The 10,806-nt window shown below is 36.6% G+C and overlaps 1 protein-coding gene across 2 annotated transcripts in view; it reads left to right on the top strand.

Annotated features, from left to right (window-relative positions):
- Positions 1-4,331: 4,331 nt before the first annotated feature.
- LOC120427676 (uncharacterized) overlaps positions 4,332-10,806 on the top strand; it is a 378,463-nt gene continuing 371,988 nt past the window's right edge. The window contains exons 1-2 of one of the 2 annotated variants that reach the window (XM_052706058.1): positions 4,332-4,723; positions 10,238-10,595. The gene's annotated coding sequence lies outside the window, so the exon portion shown is untranslated. The remainder of the gene's footprint in view (positions 4,724-10,237; positions 10,596-10,806) is intronic. The other variant, XM_052706059.1, reaches the window with a different exon arrangement.

Genomic DNA, 10,806 nt, shown 5'->3' with positions numbered 1-10,806 from the left:
TGGTATGTTCTACAAAGTTGTAGAGCATTAAATTTGCAATAAGAATCTCACTTTTGGGAATATTTGGATAGAAGTAGCGCTTCGTGTATACCAAACCGTAAGAAACTTGGTTTTTCTATACATTTTTTCGATTTTTTCCATACAAACTTCACCTCCGAGTATCAATGGGTAAATGATGACCGATTTTGCTCATATTTGGCCCAGAGTCCTAAAATTGGTCAAGGAACAATATTCAGCTTGTGGAGCGAGGTTTTGAAAAAAAATCCAATATTCTGGGCACCCTAACCAGCACCCATCCCACACACGTGGTTCATCCCGAAGTCTTTACACAGTTTCGCCCATGTTTCAGCGATGATCACTTGTCAAAACTGCAGCAGAAGATGCTTCTACAGTACAATTTCGATGGTGTGACTAACTTTAATTAGTCTCTTTACTAGGTTTACTAGTAACGTTCGTTTCGACAAAAGTGTCGAAACTATCGCGCATTCCCTGTACTGCTGAGCTGCTTGAATGAACGAATAGTTTAAACCAACTCTCTGAAGAGGCACGATTTCCCAGTTGGGGAACCACTTCTACGTCTTGACTTGCGAGTAATGAAGAACTTCCACTAATTTATTACCCACCACGTGTGTGTGATGGTTTGGTGTGTTCTACCGCCCAGAGCTCGACGCGGGGGCGGATGCACCAATATGTGTAGCAATGTACTTAATTAAATTGATGTTATTTAATTTGTTCACACACACACACACACAAATTGCATCCGACTGAATGCATCTTGGGACTGGGAGTTTTCCAAGTGAGCGAACAAAACAAGAAAGAAAAGTCCGGCAAAACTTTCACGATCGTTTTTCAGAGAATTTTCCTCTCTAGTGAGAGAGAGCAGAGTAAGAAAGAGTGAAACAAAACTGAGAATATCTGGAGCATTTGCGTCGTCTGTCACTAGTTTTTTTTTTTTTCGAAACATGTGCACGAGAGACACGCGCATGTGACTTTGGGAATGTGAGCGGGAGCGCCACCCCGTTGAGGATTGATGAGTAATGTGGTGCACGTGAGGTGTGAGAGAGAAGTGAAACAGGGAGTGATTTGAGAGTTTATCCCTAGGATTGGAGTAATAGACTGATGGGTGGATTATAATTTACATATCTTGACTTTTTTTTGATTAGGTCCTATAAACATATGAAAGACAATAGCTTATAGGACCTTTTCAAAAAAAAACTCTGGATATGTTTTGCTTCACTAGTGTTGACTCGGGGAATGCAATAAATTTCTTTGTAACATTTTTAACAAAAGCGATAAAACTATAAATAAGTTTGACTTTCTTTTGTTTTGATGAGCTTTTTGATGAATTTATCTTTTTATCTCTTAACGTACGTAATTTTTGAACGAACCTGAATGATAAGCTTCCTGATAGCTTACATTAGGACCCCTTACGTTAAGAGCGAGTTTTTCACCAATGTGAAACAGGTCGTATCGAGGTGCTTCGATTTGGATGAAACTTTCAGCGTTTGTTTGTCTATACATGCGATGAACTCATGCCAAGTATGAGCCCTCTACGACAAAGGAAAGGGTAAAACGGGCATTGAAGTTTGAGGTCCAAAAAACATAAAAAAAAATCTTAAAATTGCTCGCATTTCCGTAAAACTACATCAATTCCAACTCTCTTAGTTGCATTAAAAAGGTCTTTTGAAGCCCTTCAAAATGTGCCATATACATCCAGGATTAGTTTTACTTTTTCTCATAGCTTTTGCAAATTACTGTCAAAAATTGATTTTTTTAAAACCTTAGGTCAAAAGTTTGGCAATTCCATGAACTATAAGCCTTTTGTATTAACTTTTTCGCCAACCGCAGTTTTTCTCATAGTTTTACAATTTTTCTATAACAAACATTTTTCAACGTTAACTTTTGCCCTGTAGGCCAACAAGATAGCAATTTTTGGTCTCAAATTCGACATATTAAGAATCCTCGGGAAATTTCACGTTGGTTTGAGGTGTTGGAATTTTGAATTTGATTGGAACTTTTTTGGTGCCTTCGGTATGCCCAAAGAAGCCATTTTGCATCATTTGTTTGTCCATATAATTTTCCATACAAATTTGGCAGCTGTCCATACAAAAATGATGCATGAAAATTCAAAAATCTGTATCTTTTGAAGGAATTTTCTTTGGGCATACCGAAAGCACCACAACAGTTTCAGCCGGATTAAAAAAAAAAAAAATTAAAATACATAAATTTTAATTCAAAAAAAGACCGATTTCGTAGAGAATTGCCCAAGGGTAAAACATAACATAATTGGCTTACTTTTGTGTACTCTAATGGAAATGCACGCTTTTTAATGACGTTCAGGCTTTGTGTTTTTTAGATTATTTTTTTTTTTGTTAAGTGAAACATATGAATTATAAATATAAAAATGGAATAATATGGAACCAAAGTACCTTGCACACCTTTCCATACATTTTGAAAAATTTGTAAACTTATGATTATGAATACATTGATAAATGGAATCATCTAAACACTCTCAAAGTGTCATGTCTTCATATCAACCAAAATGAGTTCGAATCAGAAAACGGAATGCATTATCAGATTTTTTGGACGTTTTTACACTAAGAAAAGAACAGTTAATATTAGTTTCTTGCTTAAATGTTTTATGTTTTATTAAAACATCTTGTTTTAAATATTTCTTCTCATTTGTATGCATTTTCAGTAGAACAACTTTCTGAGTAATTTTAGAATTATTCAGATTTTTATTTATCTCATATTTATTTTTATTATCTTAATTTTCTTAAACTAATATATCTGATTAAAATTTAAGAATCATTTCATTGTGCATTTTTCAATTGAATAATTTAAAATAACTTTTTTTTATGTTACACCCAACCGGCGGTCGCATGATTTTGATGCATCGCAGCATGAAAGTATATCAGAATCTGCATGAAAACTGTCCTCATGCATTTTTTGCGATATAGGGGTATGACATTTTTGCCCGTTACCGACAATTATCGACATTACCGACGGCAGATTGATTGTATTGCAGAAAAAAAATCTTAACAGAACGAGGATTGAACCATCAACTTCTAGGTTGCTGATCCGACACGCTACCACCGCGCCATGGACGCTTGATGAATGGTGAGGGACAGAGCGCGAACATAATGTTCTCTCTAGAGTGTTGCTCGGGGACGCGCCAGCATTCTATGTGTTGGTGAGAACTGCAGATCGCTGACGTGTTTACACGCGGGCAAAAATGATCTATGGGCTTGCTGCAAAAAATGTAATAAAATATAACATTTTCTGCAGCAAATCCACTGTTGCAGATTTTGAGATATATTTTTCGTTTGGGTGTAGATGTCAAGTAATCAATTTGCTCACCTTTAGCACTGACAAACTGACGTAGGAAATTTCATGTTCGCCATGAAATTTCCTACAAGCTGCATGCATTGGTTTTGCTGGGAAAAATGAGCTACCCTAAATTAAATGAGCATTTCTGAAAAAAGTTTCGAAAAAATGCGATTTTTTCGACATAAATCCGCCTGGGAGAGGCCAAAAACTTCAATTTTGGTCCAATTTTGATAGTGCATCTTAATCTATGGACAAAAACCTATCGTTTAAGCAAAATACACACCAGATTGAAACAGTTTTTGTATTGATTCCAAGCGATTTTAGAAAATTTGTTCAAAAAAGTGACTTTTTTCAGTAAATCGAATAGGGGGTGCGAGAAAGTATTTTATTATTTTTTCTTGTCTAAGAAAACATTGTTCCTAACATCATAATCTATCATTTAAGAAGTGAGCACCTGAAATTCCTCGACATGACCTCAAAATGGGGCAGGCTATTGTCCACACTCTATACAATAAGATTTTATTTGTATGGAAATTGTCCACGAGGGGGGGGGGGATAGAGATTTCCAAAAAAAAGTGTCCACGTGGTTTGTGGATGGTCCCCTAAACCAGTCGGCATGCCAAGTCTCATCTGGTCATTCGCACTCGTGACCCTTTGAACATTATCTTGACAATTTGCGCAATACCTCGACACTTTATCCAACAACAACAACTCTCCTCGATTAACCAAACCTGAATGACTCGTCGCCGTCGTCGTCGTCGTCGCGTTCCGACCGCCGAGGTCATCTCGCGTAAAAACATTTCATCTCTTACTCTGGAGAATCCAAGCAGCAAAAAAAAGAAACTCATCATAATAAAGTCATGCTCAGCACGCGGTGCGCCGCTCACTCACTCACGAATCTTCGGCGATCGTGTCTCGTGAGCGCGCGCGGAATCGTCGCCGCCGCCGCCTGCTTCGTCATTCGGCTTTTTATGCTAAGCCTCGTGCATTCGGCGGCTTAGTACCGTGCCGATCTCTCCGGGCGATCGATCGATTTCTCGTGGCAACGTGGCCTGCGAGATCGCGTGTTTTCGTATTTATTCTTCGCCGGGTTGTGTGTGTGTGCGCGCGTTCGCGCGACGATATCTTGTTTGTTTTGGTTTCGGGTTTAAGCCGTGCTTAGTCGATCGCAATCGTGCCAATGAAAACAATATTCGCGCGATAAAAAGAGGTCGTTTACGCGCGCGGGAAGATAACGACAAAAAAGGCAGAGAAAAAAAAAAATTTTAGCGGGGATCGAACCGTTTTCCCCGTGATTACCAGTTTCGCCGAACGATCGCTCGATCTTAATTCGGATGATCGATTCAATTAGCCAGATGATTGAATTAAAGTCTGGATGATTCATCTAAAGCCGGTTAGTGCAACCATTGGAGCAGCAGAGTTTTGTTTTTTTTTTTTTGTTTAAGGGTGCACAGCAACCAAGGAAGTTGTTATCTTCTTATTCAAAATTTGTCAAACTTACGGACCCAATCGTGCAAGAATCTGATTGTAAAAATAGTCAAACCTTGTTGTAAATAACTACGAAGACAGTAATTTAGGGGATGAATAAAAAAATATATCGATAGTTCCCGTAGTTTTGAAGATACTAAAATGTCTGTAACAGAAATCTGGGTGCAAAAGCTATGGTTGATGTGTACCGTTAAAGGGGCTTTCAGGCGAATTGTCGTACAGAGTTTGTTGATGTTCTAATAGGGCATTGACGGTGAAGACGACGACGCGTGGGTTCCAAAACTAGCTCTTGGATCGCGTGGTGAAGAGTACACACGTGTGTAACTGAGCCGGTAGGCAGCGGACGAGCTGCGATGCACTTGGTTGGATGGAATGGGATTGGTGGGTGTGTGCGTGTGTGGGTTATAGTGACTTAAAAATAAAATTTGTTTTCAAGCGTGGTACAAAACCTTTCGAAAGAAGCTGGATTGGGAGGGAATGATGAGCAAATAATTCATTTGATGGTACATTAGTTTAAATTTGTTCTTCGAATGTAGAATTAAGCTGATCAAATCATTTCTTTTTAACAAAATGCACAAGTCACGTTACTGCACGTGTAATTTGTATTAAATTTACATAAATGTAATTTATTGAGCCACTTTGTTGTCAACAAAACATCGAGCATTGTTGACATTCCTTATTTAGGTTTTATCATAAAAAAATGCATCATGTCACATTGCATTGAATCATGTTCTTGAATTACACAGTAAAAAATTGGGTAAATTTGGAAGGAGTAATTTTGGAAGGTTAAATATTACCTTTTTATGATGTAATTTTACCTCAATTTAGACTGAAAAAGCGACATTACAACAGAAAAGTGGTAAAATTACATATTTTCATAGGTAAAATTACACATTTTTTCTGACATAAAAGTTGTACCCCTTCCCAGATGTAATATTACCATGATTTTTTTTTCTGTGTACATACAGTCTAGACTCGATTATCCGAAGGTTTGTATGGGACTTGGGATAATCGAGTCACAAACAAAAAAAAAGGTTTTGGTTTTTTTTTTATTTTCTTGCTTTAACATCAAATTCGAGTTCTGCGACCACATTTTAGTCAAATTTGAATGGTTGATTGCCTATTAAATTAAAAAATGTATTTTTCAAAATTCCATCGCTGCCATTTCGGCCGCCATCTTGGATTTAAAAAATCTAAATCACTTTAGAGTAGTTCAGGGGTTCCATTTCTTAAGCTCGACAATCAAAAATAAGAGCGAAACAAATTTTTGTTTGTGATTCGATTATCCGAAGTGAAATTTTGCTAAGGCCTTCGGATAATCGAGTCTGGACTGTACAGCTAGTCTAGCCAATTTCAGATATCCACAGTTACATATCCTCCTTCTGTTGACTATTTATTGCTTATTGTGTAGGGGACATCTTAAGATGACTTAGCTTAAATAAAATCGTTCCTAGAACAATTCCTTTTATTTTGGCAGCTGTCTAAAATTGAGATACGTTTTTTGCCAAAAATGACCTCTTGATTTTTGTTGGAATTGCTTGAAAAGTACCCAAATGTTTGAAAATCTCTATTCAAACATTGTAGCATATATTTACGATTCCCTCGAACAAAAAACACTGTTCACAGTAAAAGAAAAATGTAAATTTGGAAGGTGTCATATTGGAAGGCTGAATATTACCTCTTTTATGATGTAATTTTACCTCAATTTGTACTGAAAAAGTGACATTACACCAGAAAAGTGATAAAATTACAAATGTTTTTTTTTTCTGACATAACAAATTTACCCCTTCCCAGATATAATATGATTGTTTTACTGTGTAGGATGACTTGTTTTTACCATATCTTTGTATTTAAGCGTCATGTGTTTTATTTGACCCAATGCCAATGGGGTGAGATTAGGTCAATTTTCAAACGCATTTAAGGTAGAGTCCATCACATTCCACCATATTTTGGGAAAATTTTAGTAAACAACACATCTGGGAAGGGGTACATTTTTTATGTCAGAGAAATGTGAAATTTTACCTTTGAAAATGTGTAATTTTAACACTTTTCTGATGAAATGTCACAGGTTAATGTGTTCAGGTTAAATTGATGTAAAATTACATCATAAAAGAGGTTATATTCAACCTTCCAAATTTACACAGAACAGTTATACGTTAAAAGATTTTCAATATTATTTAGTTTGTTTTTGTTATTAAGAAATAAGGATATGTGTATCATTTTTTGACCCATACACAGAAAAAAAAATCATGGTAATATTACATCTGGGAAGGGATACATCTTTTATGTCAGAAAAAAGGTGTAATTTTACCTCTGGAAATGTGTAATTTTACCACTTTTATGGTGTAATGTCACTTTTTCAGTCTAAATTGAGGTAAAATTACATCATAAAAGAGGTAATATTCAACCTTCCAAAATTCACAGACGGTATAAAAATACCAAAAATGAAACCAGAAAAACATAAAAAAAGACGAGTAAAGTTTTTCGTAGAACAAAAGTTACTCTAAATGATCTCGTAAATACGGGAAAAATAAAAATTTCGGAAAAAAATTGGGGAGTAGAGGGTTGAGTTAAGCACATTTTAGTGTTAAATGTTCACTTTTTTGACGCCGGATCTAAAAAAATCTATTGCACGTTATGAATAAATTGAATTAAGATATTGCCTTTTTAATGAAAATCTGATTTGAAGCTTCTAATTTATTTAAAATAATCATATAAACACAATCCCGCCCGTGTGGATCAATCGGACCGCGCACTGGACTCACAATCCAGAGGTCGCCGGTTCGAATCCCGCGGCGGGCGCTCTAAAATTCTTTGTGTAAGTATGGGTATTCGGCGCCGTCGCTCCGTGCCATACTTTCATACACTTAGGAGCCCAGGGCGGCGAAGTCCTTGTAGATTAAAAGGAAGACACTAGTGGTTGGTACTAGCAATGGTGGCCGACAGCTATAAAGTCAATTCAGGTTTTTATATAAACACAAAATATGACCAATTTTATTATTTTGACACTTTCGCTCAATTCTCAGATTCAGATTCAGCGGGCAAAGTTGCATGATAAAAATATAGTTGGACATTTTTCGAAAGATTCCGAGGAAACGATTGGTGATGGTGAGAGTCCGCGAAAATTTGCGTTAGGCCCGGTGATGGCCATTTTACCCTATTTGTTTGCTGTTTTTTATTAATTCTAGCAAAACAATGCCAAAGGGCCGTTGTGTGTTTGAAAACAAAAAGTGTGTCCTGCTCACGCTAGATGATGTTTACATCTGGCATGAAAGGGATACACTCTTTGTTACCAAACCCACAACGGCCCTTTTGCATTGTTTAGCTAGAATTGTAAATATTTAGCGGAAATTTTCAACATTTTGACATAACATAACGCTCCAATAGTCTAAAAGTTTATATAACTCTGGAAATTCTATATAAAACTTATCTTAACTTAATTTTGCAAACTTGTATTTCAACTAAATGTCAATATATTACCATAGAATTGCTAAATCAACATTTTGGAGTGGGTATAACACCGTTTTGGGGGTATTTGTATCGATAGAATAGATTTTTCGTTGGAATTTCGTACCAACCCGGAATTACGTCGTCGGAAAATCCGCCGGCATCTGAACCGGTCCACAATTCACAAGTCAATCTATGTGGCAACAGAAAGGGCATAAAATTTCCGATCTTTTGATACCCATACATCCAGGTTTTCTATGAAACCCACGTTTTTAAATACCTAAGCAAAAACGTTGTTATGGTTTCGTTTGAGCAACCTGCCAAAAATGTATGAATTTTCGTAATTTTTGTTCTCGTGGATCAAACTTACTTTTTGACATTTAGTTGAATTAAAAGTTTGCAAATTAAGTTTAGATAAGTTTTATATAGAATTTCCAGAGTTATATAAACTTTTATACTAAGTAGTTAGTAAACTTTATATTCAATCCAAATATATTTTTTAATCAGTCAAGGATGCTTATTTGGAGTTGGGAGACTAGATTTATGGTGATTTGTCAACAAATAACATTATTTATGTTAATTTTTCGAAAGGTGTACAAACTTTTTTTGCACCTTTTTTATTTTCGTAATAGTATTTGTTATATAACTTTTTATAGAAATCATCTTTTCATGAGCTTTTTGTAGCAAAATGTTTGGCATGAGTTTCTGAACAAAACGTAGTACTAGGTTCCTGTCAAACTTTAAATTTTTACATGTTTCATCACAAAATGTGCATAGTGCCCAAGGGGTGTAAATACTTTTTTTACATACTGTAATCGTTGAAAAGGCCTATAAAATCCTAAAAATAGATCAATTATGGTTGAAGAACTCAAAAATCTGAAAAAAAATTGTTGGAACCAGCTAAATTTAAAAAAAAACATTACTTAATCCACCCTTAGGTGGTTGGTGCCTTCCTCACATTTAGAGGGTAATGCTATCCAAAATAGATACAAAAGGGCGGACCTTTCAGTGTTCTATCAACTTGATTCATTATTCATACCGTCAGATTGGGTATAGTCAGATCTTCATAATTCAGGGCTCTTATGTGCTCATAACTTTTGATAGGGTTGTCAGATCTGCAATCTATAAAACTCGTTGGAAAGGTTTTTTGATCACCTATCCAACGACCTGTCGCATGATAGATCCGGCCTGAAAAAAGTTCATAAATAACACTTAAGTGCGTATAACTTTTGATAGGGTTGTCAGATCTGCAATCTTTTGAACTCGTTGCAAAGGGCTTTTAATTACCTATCCAACGACAGGTCGCATGATAAATCCGGACAACGTTTTCATCGAAATATTCGAGATCCGGCCTCCAAAAAGTGCATAAATAACACTTAAGTGCTTATAACTTTTGATAGGGTTGTCAGATCTTAAATGTTTTTGACGCATTGGAAAGGTCTTTTTATTACCTTTCTAAAAATGTATAGCATGACGGGTTTTCTTACAAAAACCACCCTTTTTAGAATCTTCCGGACTTTTGTTAAAATCGTTTTTTTAGCATAACTTTTGAAGTACTTTACTAAACTTCATAATTTTCAATAGGGACTTATGGGACCCCAAGACGAATCGAATGAGACCAAAACGGTCCAAATCGGTTTAGCCAGTGCTGAGATAATCGAGTGCATATTTTTTGGTGCACAGACCCACATCCCTACACACACACACACACAGACATTTGCTCAGAATTTGATTCTGAGTCGATATGTATACATGAAGGTGGGTCTAGGAGGTAAAACTAAGAAGTTCGTTTTCTGAGTGATTTTATAGCCTTTCCTCAGTAAGGTGAGGAAGGCAAAAACAAGCACACACACGATCCCACGTGCAACAACACACCTGGGCCGCCAACCAAGTGCAGTGTAAGTCTCGTTAAAATCAGAGCAAAAGTTTTTCCATTCGTTCGATTTCGTCAACCTTTTTCTGCTATTTGCAGCCGCAGTCAGTGCCAGTGAAAGTGAAACCAAGTGCAAGTCGTCAAGCTGATTGCAGCGAAGAAAGAATGAAAGAGAGAAGAGCTGAAAATCACAGTTTTGCAGTGAAAATGAGCGCGCGCTTTTGAGAGCGATCACGAGTGAGCAGATCGTCACTCGATCGGAAAGAAAAGAAAGAAAAGTGTGGCTAGGTGAGTGAGCTGGTTGGGAAAAAGAAAAGTGTTTGTGCTTGGAAAGGAAAACCCCTACCTCTGAAAAGAAGTGAAAAAAAAGAAAAGAAGCTTAAGAAATATTGTTTACCTTCGACTTCGGAGAAGTTTGCGGTGCCGAGAAATAAATAAAAGAAATAAAAGCGAAAAGGTAAATCATGGGTGAAGTGATAATGTCTGCAAAATTGAGAAGAAGAAAAAATATATAAAAGTTGAAGATACAAAACCACTCGAAAAAGGGTGTTTCCTTGGAAATCTGGTTTGGTTTTGCGGTGTTGGTGCTTCTCGTCTTGTTGAATCCCACGAATATCTGCTCCACGCGGCGGCATCATCTGGTCGTGGTCCCCAAAGTCGACCGTCTG

This window comes from Culex pipiens, chromosome 1, assembly GCF_016801865.2.
Source record: "Culex pipiens pallens isolate TS chromosome 1, TS_CPP_V2, whole genome shotgun sequence".
NCBI lineage: Eukaryota > Metazoa > Arthropoda > Insecta > Diptera > Culicidae > Culex > Culex pipiens.
This window is presented reverse-complemented; position numbering and strand designations above follow the sequence as displayed.